General features: G+C 42.5%; 1 protein-coding gene across 4 annotated transcripts in view; it reads left to right on the top strand.

Annotated features, from left to right (window-relative positions):
* Window positions 1-22663, top strand: part of LOC146388024 (RNA binding protein fox-1 homolog 3-like) — a 428590-nt gene that overhangs the window by 79613 nt on the left and 326314 nt on the right. For all 4 annotated transcript variants that reach the window (XM_084925113.1, XM_084925106.1, XM_084925110.1 and 1 more), the window contains one exon: window positions 12020-12111. The gene's annotated coding sequence lies outside the window, so the exon portion shown is untranslated. The remainder of the gene's footprint in view (window positions 1-12019; window positions 12112-22663) is intronic.

The raw sequence follows: 22663 nt of genomic DNA, 5'->3' as shown, positions 1-22663 counted from the left end.
TAACCACATTTTTTGCAAAGCTGTTTTCAGTTTCATTAAACACACCCAGGTTTGATTACTGTCAGACCTGTTGAATCAAGAAATCACTTAAATAGAACCTGTGTGACAAAGTGAAGCAGGCTACAAGATCTCAAAAAGCTACACATCATGCCGCGATCTAAAGAAACACCTGAGAAATAAAGTCACCGACATGTATCAGTCTGGAAAGGGTTACAAAGCCACTCCTAAGGCTGTGGGACTCAAATGAACCACACTGAGATCCATCATACAAATGGAGAAAACTTGGAACAGTGGTGAACCTTCCCAGGTTTGACCGGACTACCAAAATTACTCCAAGAGCGCAGCTACGACTCAGCCAGTCAGAAATGAACCCAGAAAAACATTAACGAACTCTTAGTCACGTCTTAGTTAAGGTCAGAGTTCATGATTCAACAAGAAGAAAGAGACAGAGCATCCGTTTGAGAGTTCAAAGAGAAAACCACTGATGACCAAAAAGAAAGACTCGTCTCTTGTTTGCCAAAAATCATCTTGATGATCCCCAAGACTTCTGGGAAAATACTCTGCAGACTGAAGAGACAAAAGATGAAGGTGGTGTCCAAATTCATAGGCTGCATCCTCCTGAGGCCGCTTTTGTAGGTCGATTACATCACAGCGATGCGACGAAGGCTGTCCAAATTCATAGACTCCTCCAAATGCAGCCAAAAAATGCGTCCCCCTTTTCCCCAGATTTGTCGGGGATGGATGGGTCGGGTGTATCCTTCGTGGCCCACCATATCCCAGAATTCATAGCGCCAATTCCAGGAATTCCCAGCTAATTCCAGTTTCCAACAATGGCGGCAGCTACTTAGTTTTAATATTACTCTTATTACTCTTTCTAGGTCATAAAAAAACCTTTTAAGATGTTTTCAGGCGAGAATGTAGCTGTGTAAACTTCAAATATCTGCTCGGTTTATCAAGACATCACATATTTGCAAAAGTGCGCCGATGTTTTCGGAGACGTCTGTTACCCACCAGCTCGATAGCTGACCGGGGCGAGAACAGTGAACTCCCGGCACATCGATTTCAAACCCCCCCTTGGTCTTTCGCTACTCAGGTCAAACATGATATATAAGTCAAGAATTAAGGCCAGTATCCTGCTATACTTTAGATAGCAAGGAGCAGACGGCTGAGTTTATTAAACTCCACCGAGACAACTGGTGACGCAAAACTGAAGGCTAGACCGTCCAATTTCACTGCTGCTCACTTCCGGTCTACCCTACCCTTCGGAGGATGGGTCCCCAGGAGGATGCAGCCTATGAATTTGGACACCTCGGAAGTTTTTGGAAGGTTTGTGTCCCGTTACATCAGGCGTAAAAAAGTACCACAGCATATCAGAAACTGAACGTCATGCCAACAGTAAAATGTGTTGGTAGTCGTGTGATGGTTTGGGGCTATTTTGCTGCCTCAGGACCTGGAAGACTCGCTGTGGTCAATGGAACCATGAATTCTGCTGTCTATCAAAAAAAAACATCCTGAAGGAGAATGTCCAGCCATCTGTTTGTGACCTCAAGCTGAAGCACACCTGGGTTCTGCAGCAGGACTATAATCCAAAACACACCAGCGAGTCCACCTCTGAATGGCTTAAGAAAAACAAAATGAGGACTTTGGATCGGCCGAGGCTCCAAAGGCGATTGAAACGCGGTGACATGACCTTAAAAAAGCGGTGCATGCTTGAAAACTCCTCCAACATGGCAGAATAACAGCAATCCTACAAAGATTAGTGGGCTAAAATTCCTCCACAGCACTGTGAAAGACTCATTGCTAGTTATCGCAAATGATTGCAGTGTTGCTGCTAAGGTGGCCCAACCAGTTATTAGGTTTAGGGGGCAATCACTTTTTCACACGGGGGATTTTTTTTACTCCTGAATTTCAAACACCTTCATTTAGAAACTGCATTTTGTGTTGACTTGTATTATCTTTGTCTAATATTTAAATGTGCTTGATGGGAAAACACTTTTTCACACCAGAGGATGTTCTCCTGCGCTTTCAGTATAAACTCTGGAATGATGACAGATTAGGAAGAATTGGAGTACATGAGATGGCTCCAGCCAAAAGAGAGAGAGAGAGTGCAGGGACTGTGGATCTCAGACCTGCTGCTTTAGTCACTAGTGAGCTTGTCTTTTCCTGCAACTCTAGCCTCTTCCTCCATCCCCAGGCCTGTCACTTCACTCTGCCATGTCCTCTTCAGACGAGCACTCGCTCCTTCTTTCTCTGTCTCTGCAAGTCTCCACCTCACAAACAGCACAGGGCTCATCCAGCAGCAGCACCGCTCGGTCCTTCGAGAGTTTCCGTACACAAGTAGGAATAAAGGATTCGAGTCTGAGTTCCAGCCACTGACCTTGGTTTCAGGGCCTCAAAAGCCTCCGCTGAGGCTGTGAGACCCTTCACCACGACTGCCATCACATTTTTCCCCCCTCCTCTTCCTCTCCGTTTTCTTCCCTCTCTTATTACTGGGGATGACCTGCCTCACAGCCCTGCGCTCAGTGACCGAGAAATCCTGTGGCCCTCACCGTCCCCGTCCTCCTTGCTGCTGGTAGATTGTCTTTGTGTCTACCGGAGTGGCCTCGGAGAAATGAAGTGCCATGATCTCATCACGGCAAACCCATTGTTTTCACTCTCATGCACACTGTGTAATAGCCATGGAGATAAGGGGATGATTCAGACCTTTCACGGAAGGAAATGTGAAAAGCCTGCCTGTGAAAAAGTGAAATTACTGTTTTGATGGCTTTTGATGGCGGGGGGCATAATTGCTGGATGGAAGGAAGGATGGAGGGTGAAATACACATAGGAGATTAGTATTTCTAATACTGGAGACGATTGGTAGGAGGCCTGCAGAAGGTTATGCACGCAGTGGGTAGTTCTAATGAAGCTGCCATGTACGTGGAATAGCAGATTGACTAAAATAGCTCATTGTTCTTCTTTCCACAGCAACCTTTGCCCCTCTGGATTGAAACTACATTCTTGATGGCAGCACTGATTATGATATTGTTCGATGCTCATCGCCATAGTAACGGTGATTAATTTCACATTGTTTGCGCATAACATAGTTGCCTGTGCCTTCAGGAATGGGAAACGAGCTTAAGTATTTTTGGCAACTGGCATAAGGCTCATCAGCACATGCTCACAACGGGATTACAGCCTGTCGTAATGACAGGGGCAAAGCGTAAATAGTATAAATACTCCATGGGATTATAATTAGCCTTACTCTGCGTATTTAGACACACTCAAGTGGAACTAAAACCTTATTGACTTCTGGAGACAATTTCATATTAATTGGATGCCTCTTCTTCCTCACTGCCTACTTCTTTGTTTTTTTTTCCCCAAGCTGCAGACAAACAGCGTGCTGGTGTAGTGGATTAGCATCAACCACAGCACCAACTCGAATGTAAGAAACACCACCTTCATTGCTGGCGTTGGGGCAGACGACGGTGGTGACAGCAGAGGAGGGGGATGAGAATCAAAGGGGAGTCTGAGCAGCTTTGAAGCAGTCTATGAGGAGCAACTCAAAAGGCGCAAAGGGGGAATCGATGTTGGAGCGATAAGATAAGGCACATGCTGATGGGGAAATATCCTCCGGGTGGAGGCACGGTAGCGCAGAAGCAAGGCGGACAGGGTTTCCTGGTGACGCCGCAGCACGGGCACGATGGGAATTGATGTGAATCTCGTCGGACGCCGCCACCTTTCTCGAACGCACAGTCCATTTCATCTTCCATCTCAGTATTCAGCATATGTCTTCCTCCCTCTTTGTCTCCCGCTCTCCCTCCCTCGTTTTATCTGTGCGCTGGCCACAAATTTATCCCTTATTTTATATCCAGGAGTGGAGGGGAAAGTTGTAAAGCTAATTAAGGAGTGTGGATGCGGCAGCTCGACAGATGTGCATTGAGATGGGTGCTATTGAGTAGCGGGGATAATGGTGGGCAGCGGGGTTGTGTTGGAGGGAGCTCCTACCTGGGCGTGCATGTTAATCAGCGTGCCTGTCTGTTGAGAGCCGGGGAATTAAGGGGGAAGGGAAGCGTGTCGCCAGCCTCCAGTGAAGAGACAAGGCAGGCAAGCTGATTAAGAGCACAAATTTGCCAGTTTGGTCAGACAGGGAGATATGTGTACGGAGGAGGAAAAGGGCAAGAAAAGTGTGTATTGATTAACAGTGCCAGTGGTGGTGGAATTCAGGGGGAAAAAAGTGGGAAGAAATCTACCTACCATTGTCAAACTAAATATTTCTCAACACTTGAAGGCATCAAAAGACTTCAAAGGTGTAAAACATCACAAAATGACCACAGCATATATGCAGGGAGGCTGCGACGGTCGTTTAGAAATGTTAATAACTTCAAAATTTCTCCTCCCAGTGCTGAGATTTTTGCTTATGAAAACTCTTTGACAGCACTATGAACTAAAACAGGGACCCTGATGAATTACATGACATTCAGTCTCCTTCCCATCCACGTGCGCTTTCAGCTGCTCAACAACAGAGGACAGAGCTCCAGCGTGAGAATGCAGGATTCCAGTCATGAAACGAGACACGACAAAGACTTTTTATTCGATTTTATTTTACATCAAAAGGCAGGAATTTCTTTCCCGTCTCTGACAGAAAACCACCGATATGTCATTCATATAAATCATTGTATAATTTTACACAAAAAATGTCCTGCCTGGGATTTTAATTAGCCAGTGCCAATCATCATCTTGGTCTACCTTCTACTGCATTTGAGATCTCCTGCAGTATGTTGTGCAATCACGTCAAATATTCATAGGCAGGGTTTGTAATCGTGGTAATATATCTGGGTAAAGAAAAAGGGCACTGTTGCAGTCACAGTGATGCTGAGAGACATCGACATTTACATGCATATTTGATGTCAAAAAACAAGTAATTCTGTATGTCATTTATGAAGCAACTCGCTGCTTTCAGCTACTTATCTTTTTCATGTTGTTCAGGTAAACCAGGACATTTTCAAGTTGGGTTAGAGAGAGAAAATTGAGAGCAAGTCCTCCACCGAGGCCAATCCAGTGCCCTATCTCACAGTTTTAGAGGGAAGTCACCCAGATCTCCACCAAATCTTAATGGCTTCTTCCCTTCCCCGCGCTCTAACGCTCCACCCGGTTTCAGCTTGGTAGATTTTGCTCACACAGAGGTGGACAGATAGCCAAACAAAGGCACTTGTCTCATGCAGTACCATCACCATGGCAGGTAAATACAGAAGGAAATATTAGGTCAGGCCATAGCTTTAAAAACCTGTCACAGAGAATAATCGTACAGTTAGTTGATCACAAGTTAGCAGTGCTTTAAAGAAGTATAATCCATTAATCCAGACATAAATTTCCTTCCACCTATCCAGTTCCCTATCCAGAGTCCCAGCTGTCATAGATTGAGGGGGTGGGAACACCCTGAACAGGCCGTCAGTCGAGCACGGGCTAACGCACACACATTCATGCTTACATTAAACCTACAGCCAATTTAGAGGCACCTGTAAACCCCATGCATGTCTTCAGACACAGAGAGATGATGCAAACTGCGCTTGGAGCCCAGCACCTTCCTGCCGTGAGGAGATGGTGCTAACCACTGCACCAGTGTGCCGCCGAACCCGTCCGCTTTTCAAAATCAAAGCGTAAGCAGTCCACCTTAACAATGTTTCACAGTTAAAGCTTCAGGGGGATAAACACATCATATAAAGCCTGCACAAGTTTGCAGTTGTTATTTAATTACTTTGCACATAAAGTCATTATTTTTATTAAGTATTGATGTTCTATCTGTGCCTTTTACTGTGATGGGAACACTGCACTTTCTGAATAAGTCTGAAGCAAAACTGAAGGCTGCTTGGGGGGGCGGGGGGAGAAAATGGTGTAATGATTTGGTTTAGTGACAGCTTGTGAACAGCTCAAAAGTTTTCCACACTTGAGCGAATAATAATTCACTCCTATAGATGGATTCAAAGCTTTATGCTTTCTTGCCCAGATATATGCACGTTTTTAATTAGAATTATCTCCCTTTTCACCAGCACAGCCTGATCTAATTTCTGCGTAATTGTTGTTATTTACACAGTAAAGCTTTACGGGTATTTATCGACATTTCCTTTCCCAGAGCTCAGTGCCTGCCGTTGATAATGAGTGGGGAAATTATTTTCAACACTCAGACATTATCTGTGTGTTCAAGTAGTCTTCCTTTTAATATGCTAATGCGGCTGATATAATCAGCTGGTAATTGTAAAACACTTCAAGTACAACACATTTTGTGGCACTCTCTCCTGAATGAAGAAATCACAGGCACAGTGAGCGGCGCAGAGCTGTGGTTGGATGTGCCAACGCTGTGCAGGGAGCACCCGCGATCCTACATGGCACAAATCCAAATTACACAAATACTCCTATAGAAATGCGTAGGCCGGCATTAGCGCCGCGACACCGTGTTGGCGATACAATCGCCACCTCCGACTTTACTTTCTCATCTGGCTTTCTTTATTCTTAAAAATCCACCTTTGATTACCATTGATCCTCCATAGAGCTGGCTCATACCTTCTATTTATGTCACAACATCTTAAATGAATCTTTTTTTATTGTGTCTTAACGGGAATGATGAAAGAAGTGTTCTCCCCATGTCCTCCGGGGATGTTAGTGCTTTTCTGCCGGAGAGGATGGGATCCTGACTTTGTTTTTCTCCTTCAGCTGTTATTTCCCTGAAGAGAAGAAGGGGAGCTATGAGTGATCGACTCTGCCTTTATTCTCCAAGTTTTCAGGGGATTTGAAGTTATTGAAAGTCTGGGGATGGGTGACAGCTCTGAGATGTCTGTGTGATGCCTATCAGGCATGCGCCGGCCACTCCGTGTGTTCGCCTGCACCCATGCGTCACCCAGCCTGTGAGGAAGAGGGCACGGGGTCCATGTTCTCCAATACATGGTGTTCTTGTGGCCAATCATTTCTGCTCACACATGACATCTCTCCCAGATTGATTTCATTCAACTGTAGAGGGCGGCAAGATCAAACAAATGTTGTTTGAAATAGCAGCGACAGTGCCGTGAGGGGGGTGGGGGTGGAGTGGGGTCAGAGGTGGGAGGGTGCTTGCTCGAAAGATGAAGTGAGGGATGGAAATGGAGAGAGAGGGAATCAGTCACCCAGTCAGCACCATGCCATGTGGTGATGTGGAGTAGCAGGAGAAGGTGCTACTCCATAAACCAACAATCCTTTCATAAACTGCTCCTTTTCACAGCGAGGTGGGTGGCGGGTGGGGTGGGAGGGACGGTCCTATTCCTTCACGATGCCTTTGAGTACCCATGCAAGGAATAATGGATGCGTAATATGGAACGACAGCTTGCAGAGTACTATCATTAATGTTGTAATTCACTTTTAGTGTTTCTACTATTGCGCTGCAACAGGAGGCACAGATGTCACCTGAATCTGCTCCTTCTAGCAGCCAGAGCGCACCCGCTTTTCACCAGCTGTCTTGGAATGCACCCTGCCAGCCCCCCCTGTGTGGCCAAATGTGGGCACGGGAGTGTGTGTGCACACGCGTGTGGTACGTGTGGCCCTCGCTTTGCCTTTTGAATACAAGTCAGGGTTTTTCTGGACAGACTTGTTTTTGTTACGTCGGTGCATTTAGCATTTTTGGTCCTGAAATCATTATAAGAGTTTACAGTTTGAGTTTGAGGATAATTAATCATTTTTGTATGTTCTCTCGGGTATGGAGGGGTTTGCTCTTTTCTCATTTCTTTCTCTAATTGAGGTTATAAGATGCATGCAATGAGTTTTCACTGAACCGGAACATTTCGCGATCCAGCCTGCTCTCGTTCCCAGGGTGTAAAATAGTGCTGTTTTGTCAAAGCCGCTGGCATCTCTCAGACAGGCACAAGGTGTCCTTTGGCGCCGGTGCCGTGACGCACCGGGTTTATGGCAATAGTTAGATGCTCCTCACTTCCCTTGTAAAGCGGCCTTTAGCTTCACATTTAAAGACACTATAAGCGTCATTTTTTCAGCGTGCAGGATTAATATTGTGAACCAAAAAAAGTAGTTGTTAGCGCCTTAGCAGAGCCAAGCAGTGAATGAAGATGAGGGAAAAATGTGAATGACAAGGAGACTAATGACAGAGAGCTGCTAAACTGGACACAAGCTGTTATCACTTATTATTTAATTGCTCCCAGGATAACTCGTATCTCTGTGACAGAACGGAGGTATTTGATGGTGTCGGGATGCATTCCACAGTCCCACCAGTGAACTGTATTTCCTCAAGGTGGGCTGGGTCGTTTATAATATAAGCTACACTCTTTGTGGTTTGTTTGTGCTTGTTTTTCCATCTTTGTGGTGATTTTGCTCATCTTAAATGACAGGAAATATTTTCACACAGCTCGAACAATATTAGGAGTGTACAACTATTATTAATAAGAATAATATGGCAAGTTTATATTAATACCTTTGTATTTTTTTGTTTTGTGTTCAGGCCTTGATTATTGTGGATGTTTAATATGGGTGGGTGTCACGGTCCTGGGTCTGGTTTGATTATTTAATGTTCTGTCATTTAGTGGTTTCTCGTGTTTAGTCTGTATTTTTAGCTCATTTAGTTTTTTTGGGTGGTTTCTAGTCTTTGGGTGTTGTTAATATGCCTCCCCTGTGTGCTGCGTTACGTCTAGTCATCCTGGTTTCTACGTTCATGTGTTTCCTGTTTTATTTTGACAGTCCCGTGTCCTGTGTTAGAGTGTTGTGTTTTGCTTCCTCCCTGTCTCATGCATCAGATTAGGTTCAGCTGTGTTTCCCTTTTGTTACGTTTTCCCTCATTACCCTCCGTTTTCATTGTGTGTGTTTTCCTTTGCTCCTCGTGGGGTTGTCTGCGTGTCCTCTGCCCCCACCCCTCCACATGTTTCCAGGTTTCAGGTGATATGTAATGCTTAGTTTACCCGGGTTTAGGTTTTTGTTTCTCTCAGTCTAAATTTGTTTTTGTTTATAGCTTTGTGCAGGCTCACTTTTTGTCCTTCAGCTCACTCTGCTGCCGTCGTCTGACGCTGTCTCCCTCAGCAGACGTGACAGTGGGCTTTTCAGTTTTTTTGGATGGCACTACAGCAGTGTTAGGATTTAGCTATCGATGCCATCACCTCCAGCCCAGCTTCCTAAACTGTTAAAAACTGCGTTCCTGCAAGCGTGCATTTCAAAAAGCTGATATTTAGTGGTGGGCGGATCGATCCAAATATCGATTGTATCGATACTAGCCTGGAGAGATCGCTTCTTTACTTGAAGTGCCGCTCTTGTTTGCAATGCTGTGGTTTCGGTGACAACGAGACAGCCAGGGCACCGGACTCGCCGCTCCTGTGTCGGCGCAGAGCAGGCACACTTTGCTCCCCCCTCCCCTTGTGTTTAGATGTTGCGCCGTCACATGACTTAGAGGCTTTGAAGGTTGTTAAGTTGTTTACATATTATTTATATTTTCACCAGTTGTTTTTGTTGTTGAGAATTTTAATTGTAATTTTTGTATTATGGTTTCTCAACAGTATTTGTTTTAATTTGTTTACTGGTTTGCGTGCACTTTTTATTTCAGATTTTTCTAAAAAAAAATCGATAATATTCATTTTCTATTTAATTATAAACTTTGTCCTAATTATGTCCTGGGTTTTAACTATTTAATAATAAAAACATCACAAAAATCACTCAAGGTCATGAAAATTTATTGAGTTTTAGCAATTCAATGGCACATCCACCTTATTTATTGACAGGTATCGGCGATATTGGCCCGTATTTACTTGGTATTGGATCGATACCAAAATATGCAGTATCGCACACCACTACTGATATTGTCTCATAATTCACAGGACAGTCAACGTAAAGTTATATTTAGCAGTAATGAACTGCTTGTGGAGATTGCACTATGAGCGCTAAAATAACAGAATGATTACAATGAAACGGCTGATTATTATGCTCTGAGTTTGTATTATACACAGCACAGTGCTGACTGTTGTTGTAGCAGGACACAGTGTAAAGCTACAGTGAGAGCGGTGTCTTTGTGCAGAAGTCTCTGCAAACTAATCTCTCTGTGTGCTTCTGTGCACTGGTGTTTCCCTTCCTAACCTACTGTACGTACTTCATAAGCACACACATATATTTTTTTGTTGTTGTTGTTGTTTCAAAAATCCCATTTATTTATTTACAAAAGGCTAAATAAATAAGCAATAATATGGATTTCATAGATATCCAGGTTGTAATTGAAAAAGGTGTGATTAGCATATTGTTTGTGTCTCATGCTTTACAGCAGGCCTGTTTGTGTTGTACGGGGACCTTTATGGAAATGAGCTCTGTGGGGTTAAAAAACCCGCAAAGAAAAGAAATCAACAGAAATGTAACCTATTTCTTTAAAAGGGGCACAAATTTACTGTGAAGATCATCCTGGCAAAACCACAGAGGAAAATGTCAGGAAGGGAGAAAAAAAAAGGGTTCGAAGAGAAAATAGCTGACTGACTCTGTAAGTGAAGCTAAGCTCAAAATGAAAAATGTTCATTATATGCCCGTCAAGGTGAAAGGAAGCCATCTCCTCGCCGCTGCAGTTAAAATGTCGACCTCTCCTTCTGCAAGGGCGAAAAGAGGAGAAATGTAAAAACTGCTGCTCTTTGTGCGATCGTGTGTGTGTGTGTGTGTGCGCGCGCGTGTGAGTGACTGATCCGAGCTTAATTTCAGACAAGGGCAGCGATGTTAATGGCGCTGCTCAGTAAAATGACCCTTCCATCCATTTCTTCATACATTTTACAGTACTCAGTCGTCACATTTTTCCCTTGTCAGCAGTGTTTGTGTATCGTTGTTGTTTTGCGCGTGACCTCTGCGACTAGCGCAGCGCCCTCTCGGACCTCTGCTTGTCTCTCCGTATGTACCTGCTCATGTTAAGGCTGTTAAATTGCGTTCAGGATGCATTTTATTCAGCTGCGAGGCAGAACGTTATGGCCGACCTCTTCAGGTCACGGATGCCGTCCCCTGTGCCTCATTACTGACAATTTATATCATCTAACGTTCCTTAAAACGCTCGCCGTGTTGGCTTAGCGCTGCGGCCGTCACATGCTACAAATTCTGCAAAAACAGAGCGGCGAGTGGGAGCTGAGCAGCTGACCACGTTTTTGACAAACATTTCAGAAACGACCTCCGTGGCCTGACTACAAATGAGCCGAAGCCTCGCGGTTGTATTTGTTGGGTTGTGCTGCTCGAGCCAAGGCCCATTACAATTTTCACAAGGAATCGATGCCAGCGTGGCCACCCTCAACTATGTGTTATGGATTACAAGCTAACCTTCCACCTCACTGTCTTATTTCCTGCAGCGTTGGATTTTTTTAAGGATGCGAACAGCTGCATTAAAGTTCAGCCGGTCCGTGCAGATGCCGAGTGCAGATACTTTATCCCATCCTTAGCAACCTCTCGTTCTTCTTCTTTTTACAGCCGATCATTTGGTGAGGAAAGTTTGTGGGAAATGTGGAAATATTCTGTTTCTCGAGTGTGTGTGCATCTGAATCCTGATATGTCCTCAGAGCTCAGAGAAATGTTGCAAAATTATCACGAGCACGCCTCGCTTTATCATTCCCTCTTTTGTTTGTTGTTCGTGGGATAGAGGAAGGTGAACAACATATCAATCCCACATTATTTACCATTAATTTTCTAAATAAAAACCTGCGACTTTAAACAGTTCTAAGAGGAAAAAGTCAGCTACATGTTTCATATTTTCATGTTAAGTGGGTACATTGGTCTTGGGGCTGAGAGCCAAAGGCAGAATAGGAAAGCTGTGATGATTTATTTATTAATTTCTTTTAGTTTATTTATTCGAACTGGTAGCAAAGCAATTAACTCCACCCAGAGCAATTAAGCTTTTCTGACCTTTCTCTGGTTAGTTATGGGTCCATATAAAGTAAAAGGACAATAACTGAGCAGCATCTGCACACGCATTATTTCTACACAAGCTTCAGTTACATTTATGGGATCAAATATAAAGGATGTTAGCAATGATCGCCACATCTAACTGTGTCTGTTTATTTTGTTGCAGGAAGCGACTGGTATAACGAGTGGACTTCTGTTGTGCAACAACAAGTGATTTCTCCTCTTACCGACACCTCCGAGCTCCACCCTCTTTGACAGGTAGGATGATTTCTTGAACACAAATGCAACATTTTGACATGTGTAGCAAACAAAAGATGCAAAGCTATATTTAGGCATAAAATGGATTATATGCCGCTGTCATCATCTGGAAATTAATCAGAAAATATACAATAAAGGAAAAAGAATGAGTGTTTGTGCCTTAAAGAAAAAGTTACATTTGCTCATGGGGAACCAAATCTGGAAAGTAAAGGTCGTCATTTGTTAAAATTAATAAATCATAGAAATGTTCTTCGGAACGCCACCTTTATAATTTCTCATTACGTACCACATGTTTTCATTAAAAACACTCTTGCAGGTCTCCAAGTGCTATATTGACTTAAGTCACAAGCCAGTGGACAGCGAAGAACCATTTTTCTTCTTTTGCCATTTCGCGTAATGAGCCACCGTTTCCATGTTCTGTTAAAAAAAAAAAAAATCTTTTCTCTCGCCGGCTTGTGCAATACTCAGACGCTTAAAAGACATCCGAACAAACTCATTGGAATGATAATGTCGTTTGTGTCTGCACTTATGGAGAATATGTCGAAGCATGTCTGCGTTGCATCAAAGCCGTTGTCGTAATTTTCTTTTCAAGGGCAACTTGAAAGAGGAGTCGGGAAGAAAGTGGCGTCGGTTTCTTGTTCTCTCCTACAAGGCAGCTGGTTCAAAAGTAACCTCCTGCTTTCTGAGGGGAGAGTGGGATGATTCAGCAGGAACCCAACAGCCCATCTGACTGATTCACATTTAAACATAAACAGGGAGCTCCGCAGAGGAATGGAAAGTAGCCCCAAATTTCACAGCGGCAAATCAAACGTCTTTTTATTTAACTCTTCCTTTCTGTTTTCCCTTCCTCTGCGGCTCCCCGTAGCATTGTGCACACATAACGTCACCTACTGATTGGACTTATTTGAAGCACGTACCTTGACAAAAAATGGAGAAGAGGAGATTTTCCCGTGTCACAAAGAGATTGAATGTGGTTCTCCAGAAGAGGAGGGCCTGAGAGGATTATATGGCTCAGTGGGCGCTGTATTGTGCGGGGAGTGGATACAGCAGGTACCCACCGAATCCCAGCCAAGAGACAGACACAGTGTTGCTAGGGATAATGTTGCCTCCCAGCAATTAAACTCTGGAGGTTTTGGAGTGGTTTAGGAGGAAGCTTGTTAAATTATCCCTCTCTCTCTCTCAGCCGCTCTGCCTCCCTGTTAAACACATTTCTTCCCCTTTTTGCTGTTTTGCTGGATGAAATCCTGAGAACTATAGGGGGAGTCATTTAGCCTTCAGTACTTTACGCTTAATTGAATTCGTTCCCTTTGGTTCTTTGTGTCTTTTTCAATCACAAATCGAATGCACGCAAATTTAGACTCAAAGTAAAAACACGCACGCATCGTCACTCGGGGGGTGGAGCATCTTTAAAAATGCTTTTGAACACGTTTGAGCCGCGTTTGATGCCTTTATGTTATTAATAGAGTCGGAGGAGGTCGCGTTTTGTTTAACGGTTTCTGTTTAATTGTTTCGTGTGACAGTACGGGAAAAAGTTTGAGAACAAAATGATTATGTTGGTTTCTCATTACTGCAGAATGCATGAGGTCATCAGTACAATATGCCTCCACTTTGCTTCATTAAACTGGTTCATTTAGCCTTTGGTTAAGTACATGTAAAACTTTGTGCTTGTTAGTCCACAGTATTATTTTTGTGTGTATACATCATTAGACGACAGCCTAAACTTTAAGCCCATAGCCGTGGTTTTAAATAACAATTTAACGCAGATACTGATGGTTTTATGTGTTTGATTGGACATTTGCACATTTGTTCTAGTTAAGTGCAGCTACATATGAAGGTATCTACACCTTAAAGGAAGCCATCTTTCTGCTAAAACGACTGTTTTAATACAGTTTCTTTTAAAAGAAAAATAACGTAACACCGCCATTTCTATCTCTATCTCTGCCACGCACACGCCGCTCTTGTCACTTTTATTGTAAGCAAAGTTACACCGGTTCCCCGACATCGTGCTGCACTCACTTTTTCTTTACTTTGCCTTTGAGTTCAACCTCCATAAAACTCCTGCCTTGGTTCTGGTTTTATGTGAAAGGCGGTGCTCACTAACTTTGACCACTGTCCCCGTCCTCGGGCAAACAAACAGCCCATTTCAAAGGTGAAAGTCCGTGGCGTTCTTCTTGAAAAAAACCCTTCTCTCATTTATTTCCAAATGTGACACTGTGCTTCCTAATACCCTTGGGACTTTTGTGTCCGTAGTTCCGGGTCGGTTCCCAACAGCACAGCAGTGCTGCGTTAACCTCTTTTCCATACCCCGACACACACACACACACGCCCGCGTCAAAGTAACCGTGGGTAGTAGAGCCCCAAAGCTTCGTCGTCCAGGACAAATTGGTAGCAAGCGGCTCATTTACTCGGAGCCGTCATGAATGGACTGTGCCATGACTGTGTAAACAAGTGCAAAGACTCCCAAGGGCATTCCTGCATAAATAATGACTCCAAGAGATGTTTGCCATTTGTACCACTCACCGGTTGCAGACATGGGTCAGCTAGTCTCCTCTGCGGGGAGTCTTCAGTAAACAACAGCCGCTGTGTCCATTAACGACTGTGTGGAAAGTTTACCTGGTCACAGGTGCAAAGGCTGATCTCCCGGGTGGAAGGATGCGGGAATGTGTTTGGCTTCTTCCTCCTTCGCTCTGGTAGCGTTTGGAGCCTTACAGGCTTCCTGCTTTGGGCTTTAGTATATGTTTACAAGTGTTCTTCGTTAATGTTAATATTTAGTTGGTTTGCAATCACATTGATTTCACAGAATAGCAAGAGACAAGTCTGTGGAACTAAAGTTTGACTCAAAAGTAGTTACGTTGTCCTGCGGGCATTTGAGGGCTTGTGTTTTGTCATTCTGCTGGAGTAGAGGTTTTGGTGGCAGGTGAGGAGTCACAACACCTCACATCTCCTGTCACTTTTACTGAGCGCTGGCTCGTCTACAGTCAAACAACACACGAAGCTGAGCACAAGCGCCATTTATGTTTTCAGTTTTGATCGTCTCTGAAAACTTGCTGAATTGTGGGAGCTTCGTGTTCATTTCCAACAAGTAGTTTTCAAGGTTTCTGGGAAAGAGATTGAAAGAGCATTTGGTACAATTGGTGCTCCTGATTTTCAGAAGTATTATCTTCAGGATCTAGACCGAAGGAGTCAACACTCTGAGTTTGATTAAACCGGTCGAAACATTGTCTGCGCACCTGAGGTTGACATTAGAGGACGAGGTATTGTGGCTGTTAGCAGTGCTTTCATTATCGTCTTATTTTTGATTAAGCCTTTCAGGTGCAGCCTTGGTGTGATTGTAAATTCCTGTTGCTATGACTAAACAGCTAAATGAACCAGCTCATATTCACTTTGGAGAAATTGGAAAAATTAGAGCAAAAGGCATTTCTTCCGTTTCCAAGGACGCTCTTTAATATGTAAGTCAAATATAATAAGTCACCAATAATAAGTAAAAAATGTAACAGTGTTTAGAGTCTGCAGTTATTGTCCCCTGTTGCCGTACTGAGACTGCTCATTACTGTACACGTTATTAAACAAAATAATTAGAAGGATTAAAATGCTGTGATCCTTGTTTAGAGTAAGATAAGGAGGGAAGAACATGCTGTTACCCAAATCAAACCGGTTTATCCTCCACCTCTCGAATGCAGCTCGCCTGGGTTAGGTGTCGATTGCTGGAAGTACATCATGCTAAGCTCTACTCTGAAGTGAATGCAGCAGTATTAGGTGACACCGTGCTGCCATTTAGAATGTCACATTTATAAGTCTAACCTTTACACACATTAAGCATTTACCATTTGCTTGTAAAACATCTTATAAAGAACACTGGTCAATTTATTCCAGTCATTCCTCAACTACTGTTTTTGTAACTGAGAATCCCTCTTTCTCTCTCTCTCAATATATATGTATGTAATATATACACAAAGCAAAAAACCGATGTTGCTGTTTATTAGGTGAATGATGTGCTGAATTTGCATTTTTAAAACCCAATTTTGAAGCTCTAGACTTCTCCGAGAAGTCAGAAATTAATCAAGCATAACATTCATCTACTTAAATTAAATTTTTCAGTCCAGGATGTAAGGAAATAACTGTAATTTAGCATCTTAATTAAAAAAAATATGTTGTACTATGTTTTCTACTTTTTTGTAATATTGTAAATTTGAAATGCATACTGGTGGATCAACCATTATGGATATTACAAAATGTTTTGGTTAATTACCAATATTGTTCATTTATTGCAGTTTTTGCATAAACGACATAAACAGCCTCTCTAACCTTGATGAATGCTTTACAACCATTAATAAGTGAATGTTTTTAAATGTTCTCCCTGTTGATAATAAAATAAAATAAAAGCACAAGATAAAATGAACAAACAGTGGATTCACAGTGAATATGCAGATTTGAACAGATGAGTTTTGAGTTGGGATTTAAACTGGGGGAGAGAACCAATATTTCTTATTTCTGGGGGCAGAGAGTTCCACAGCCTGGGAGCAGAGCAGCTGAAAGCTCTGCTTCCCATGGTGGTGAGGCGGAAGGAAGGTACAGTAAGCTGGATAGAAGAAGAAGAACGAAGTGAACGGGCAGAACAAGTGGTGGTTAACAGGTCAGAAAGGTAAGAAGGAGCGAGGTTATGAATGGCCTTGAAGGTGAGCAGAAGAAGTTTGAAAATTATCCGGAATTTCACAGGGAGCCAGTGAAGTTCCTGAAGAACAGGGGTGATGTGCTGGTAGGAGGGGTTCTGGTGATAATGCGAGCAGCAGAGTTCTGAACCAGTTGAAGCTTATGGAGGGATTTTTGGGGGAGACCATGCAAAAGAGAATTGCAGTAGTCAATACGGGACGTAACAAGACTATATACAAGAATGGACGTAGACTGGGTGGAAAGAGAAGGAAGCAATCTGTTAATGTTACGTAGATGGAAGTAGGCAGAACGGGTGAGATTATTGATGTGAGATTTATAGGAAAGTGAACTGTCTAGGATGACACCAAGGCTCTTAACCTGAGGAGAAGGGAAAACTGTGGAGTTATCGATGGTGAGTGAGAAATGGTTCGCCTTCAAAAGGTTGGATTTGGTGCCAATAAGGAGGATCTCAGTTTTATCCTCATTGAGCTTTAGAAAATTAGAGGTAAACCAGGATTTTATCCTATTGTAAAGTGTCCTTGGGTGACTTGAAAGGCGCTCATAAATAAAATTTATTATCATTATTATTATTATTAATCCTGGCAAAGCTGAGGCTCCTGTGTTTGGTCCTGAGAGCGTCAGTCATTACATCACCTCCCTCACCAACAGCAAGAACCTTATTTTTGTTATGTTTGACCAAAAATTAAGTTTTGCATCTGGCGTGTCAAAGTGCATTAAATCTTGTTTCCTGCAGCTAAGAAACATTGCAAAAACAATCAGGTTTTTATTTTATACGGAACTCTTAGTACTTTAATTTTCTTCTGTCTCTTTTATTGTAGCTCCTTTTTCCCATTATTTTTCACATTGTTTGCTAAACTACCTCATTTAGCAAACAATGTGAAATTATTGATCGGTTTAAATATTTAAGTAAACCAAGTTGTTGCTCAGATTGTGAACAGCTCTGGATTTAATGTGTGCAAAGGTGTTTAAGTTGAAATTCTTAATTTTGAAGTATTGTGTGGTGCATTCAGTGACTGAATAACTGAGAATGTTTTCACCCCTCAGCCATAAAAGGCTGACGGGGTACCGTCGTGTTGCTGCCGGGCAGGCGACATAGACACGTTTGACAAGTTTGTAAATGCAAGAACTCAAGAACGAAACAACTTAGGAGTTTGAAATTGATGCCACAGGTGTAGCTACTAAAAATCTTGGATGAGTTGAAATCTCAGGGACCTTGACTTCAAGGTCAGAGGTCGCTGGTCAAGTTTGCTGAAAATCTTGTGAATGCTATAACTTGAGAACAAGGCGACGATCTACTACGAGGCTAAGTGGTACCACCGACTGCCACCAGTATTTTACATGTAGCTGACACAACAAAGGTTCAGGGTAGACCTTTGTTATGTTAGCTACATGTAAAATACTGGTGACCACTGTAGCGGTAATCACATCCAGCCAGTGTTCACCTTCAGGGTGGCTGATAAAAGTGCATTGTGCTGAATTTTTTTTACCATGTGGTGCAAGAAGTAGTGACAAAATGAGAAACACAAGAAGCTTATTCAGGGTACAGAGGTGGTGACACACAGAGTGACTACAGTGCATTGCTATAATTTACAATAATAAAGTGTTTATGGGAATTACAACAGGAAGGCTGAAATAGCAGTTATACAGACAGCTGACAGTGTTACAGTAAATTCTAGATCATTTATCCACCCCTATACTTTGATATTTGTTACAGTATGAAACAATTGTTGTAGATTACAGGAAGTACACTTATAAAAATATCAAATCTAGCTGCCAACATCTTTGCTGTGGTTACACTTTCCAGTTGTATGTCAAAGCCTTTTTAATCATTTTATAGCATAATGTCAGCGTACTGTGGACAGGTAACTCACTTTTAGGTAACCGACTTTTAAAGTTACACACAATATTTTTTAACATGCATGTTTTTAAACATCTTTATATCTGTAGGCGAGTAACAAGAGTTCTATTTGCAGTCTGTTTTTAGTCCAAGTATTGTGGGGTTGGTTGCGTGCAGGTAGACAGATGTGAGGTCTTTTTCGGGATATTTGCTTCTACACCGGAAGCCCCAAAATATTTGGCATCATTGCCAGAGCCTAAGCCAGCAGACAATAGCCAATGGCTTGCTAGATCTTCTTGCGTTGTACTGAAGTGGAATATTTGTTCCGATAGTGGCACTGGATAAAAAGTGCAGGATACATACTTCTGAGCCACGTATCTGCTAATTGCTGACGTATCTGGCAGTGGACAGTGCTAGATGTATCGGCGTCCTTTAAACGCTGTTACTCACAGGATGTTAATGCAGCTGCAGAAACTCTGCAGTCTGCTGTGTTTTTAGTCAGCCACCCAGTCTGCAAGCAGCACTCCCAGTTGTGTTGCATAATTGTGTGGCATATAGGTTTCTGCTCCAAGCGTGGGTTTGACGGAGAATGGAAAGCAAGAGGATGTGTTGGTGGGAGAGAGGGGAAGACATAAAGAGAAAGACAAAGCAACACCCACTCCTCATTAGCTTAAACATTGCGTGTGTCCGTTATCCTGTAAGATAACATTTGAAGAAGGAGGAAAAAGAAAACGGAAGCCCACATCTACTGCGCAGCAACATGGGATAGAGATATAAAACAAATCTCCACACTTAGGCTCTGCCATCTGTTCATCTTGGAGAATACCATGCTTTGCAACACTTTTTTCTTCCTCCCGCCTTTGAGAAGCCATCAAGCTCTCTGAGAAAACAGCTTGACAAAGTGACATGCCTGCATGCCAGCCCTGTGGCTGCATGTTTTCTTTTTCCGCGCCTCCTTCAGACTTTTACTTTTTTCAGATAGTTTTCATATCTAAATCCAGGTTTTGATAGCATATGCAAAATACAATGTGACATAATACAATTTGAGCTCCATGTGAGAAATGGGATTATCTCGGTCATGATTGTCAGCTCTGTGTTACAGTAATCACTTTCTTCCAGGAGGAAAGACGTGACTCACTCACAACTTGACCTGCTGTCATTATCTATTCACTCTGACACTATTTATGCATTTGGCTCAATATTTTGTTTTCCTTCAGGTGAAGTAGAAATGAATTTGGAAATAAAATAAATAAATGGTGAAAAAAATGAGTAATCCCCCTGCAAATTGGAACAAGGAGTAAATCCCACCGGCAGTAAATCCTCCACTGTTTCTATCGCTCTAATTCTCTCTCAAAACGTTGTTTGGATGCTTCAGAGGAAGTGGTCGATCGTCACAGCGGAGGCATGTCACAGGCTTCTTCTCTGCACTCTCCACAGCAAGACTCCTCAAACGCCTCGGTGGTCTAATTGATACAGAATGTTTCCCAGGTCTCTAGAGGAAGGTCATATCATATAAGTGCAACACTGCAGAGACCCCTGCCATATAGCAAAGGCACAACGAGTGACATTATAGATCTTAAAGGGAATATATATATATATATATATATATATATATATCTCTATCTATCTATATATCTATCTATCTATATATATATTTTTTTTTTTATAATTTATTTTAGGGGTGCAACGATACACAAAATTCACGGGTCGGTTCGATACTTTGGTGTCACGGTTCGATATTTTTTCGATACAAAAAAAATGTTCATGCCTTTTTAATTTGTCATTTATTAAAATTATAAATATATATTTTAACTCAAAAGTACAGTTTTTAAATTTAATGTTGCTGAAACAACAAAGTAATAAAAAAAATTAATCTATCTGATCGAGAAATCTCTCATCTTTGGAAAAGAGAGTTTATTACAGAGAAATGACTCTTTCCGAAATAAAAGCTATACTATACGCTTCTTCTGGGCTATATTCTCAGCAGCATATTAAACATATCAGGTCCCCATAAGGAGAATCCTGTGCTAACGGCTGTCTAAATGACTCGGGTAAAGTTTGTAGCATGCGTGCTTGTTGTTTTTGTCTGCTTCCACTTGTCTTTGCACTAGGATGCTGTCGGAGTAAATGTGCAGTCATATTCGTTGTGTTCCCACTAGTGCTGTCAGCATTAATCTGAAATGACGTTAACGCCACAACACGGCAAATCTCCGTTAACGAGCTACCGCGGATCGCCCCGTGCGTGGGACTGGACGGCGTCAACACGTTAACGAGCTAACTGCGCTAATGCACTAGTTCCCACCAATGTAATTGAGCATTGCGTGGCACATCTGACATACTGTTTTACTTTAGTCCATGACGCGCTTACCTTCAGGGTCATAAGTCACATGAAAACCAAAATAGTTCCAAACGCCAGATCTGAATGAGGGTGGGGGAGGTTCAATTTGCCATGTTGCAACGAGAGCTTAACTTCTGTCTCGCTAGCTTGCCCTGCGCTCAGTGAATCTGCGTTCGACTACTCCGCCTAGGCTGCACTGTCGAGCGCAGATCCACTGAGCGCTCAACACAGACAGCATCGACAGAAGGAAAGTTGATAAAATAAATTAAAAATTTTGTATTGTTCGATACATATGCGTACCGAACCGAAAGCACTGTATCAAACGGTTCAATATCGATACGAGTATCGTTGCACCCCTAATATATATATTAGGGGTGCAATATATATATATATATATATATATATATATATATGATAAACTTGTTATGCTAGACTAGGTCTGACCAGACCAGAAATTAAGCCTGACCAGTTACATAAGAAAATCAAAATATAAATTACACGTATATCTTATGGTTAAAAAAAAAAAAAATGTTAAGCACGTAATAGCTTCTTACTCATCTTAGACATGCTGCTATCAGATATACTGAAAATAATAGGCTATGAAAACCTGACACGTGACAGCGCTGCAGCTTAAAAAGCCCCATCATCATGTATGATCCATGATGATCATTTTGGAGACATTAAAGGTGTAAATAGTGATAAGCAGCTTGATAAATGTCACACCAAGGAAAACATGAGCAAAATCACAGTGACCATGTGCAGGGAACTTGCAAAAAGTGATCTTGTTGTTTTGAAGAGTAGGTCTGTGACCACCCGCAGCATCTCTAAAAAGACTTTGCTGCATGAAGACGGCGATAAAACAACAATAAGCCAGAGACTTATTGAGTCAGTCTGCTGTCATTTTGCAGTTAGTGAGGTAATTAACTCTGATAAATCAGCAAAGTTCACAAAAATCTATTGCCGTCTGTTGCAAACGTGTTGCTGCCTACATGCACATAAATTCACATTAACTGCTTGCACTCACTGTGCATTCAGAGTCTCAGATCTGAAACAGAAATCCCTCCACTAACAGTGTCAGAGTTCCTGCAAGGATGGAGATTCACATATGCACTCAGCACGCTGGCTTTTATATAAGAATAGAACCAGAGTAGAGTCCCTATCGCGAAGAGACGAATCCAGACGAGTTGCGCTCAGCGGCAGCCTGATTCCGGCTGATTTTGACAATCTGTTTGCATTTAATTTAATTTGGATGACCAGTCTGTCTGAGAGCGACTGCAGTCAGTCCGAGTCGGACCGCAACTGTATGGCGAGACGTTGCCTCTCAACAGGTGACCTATGAAGTCGGTCTCTGACACCAAACTCTTTGTTTCCGAGTTGCGAGGAGGTCGCCTGCCTGCGTTCACTCTAGTTTGAGTGAGCTGAGAGTAAATACTCATTAATTATTTACTTGTTTTGGTTCTCAGTGTTTGGGAGGATATGTAGACAAATGTGACAGAGCTTAGAACTCAACCTCAGGATGGCTGCTGTGTGGCCCAAATGTTTGAGGTGTAGAAAGGTGATTTACCCAAGGTTCTGTGTCAGGAACAAATACAGGTATTGTTCTTGTAAGAGCTCAAAACCTTCATGCTGGGGAGACTCACCTGTGGATCCTGCTGCTAAAGGCGAGAGGCTGCATGTAATTAATAACCTCAGACAAAAGAAAACAC

Source organism: Perissodus microlepis, chromosome 4 (assembly GCF_051167445.1).
Source record: "Perissodus microlepis isolate ML-2025 ecotype Zambia chromosome 4, ASM5116744v1, whole genome shotgun sequence".
Lineage (NCBI taxonomy): Eukaryota > Metazoa > Chordata > Actinopteri > Cichliformes > Cichlidae > Perissodus > Perissodus microlepis.
Note: the sequence above shows the minus strand (reverse complement) of the source record. Positions and strands in the feature narration are given on the sequence as shown.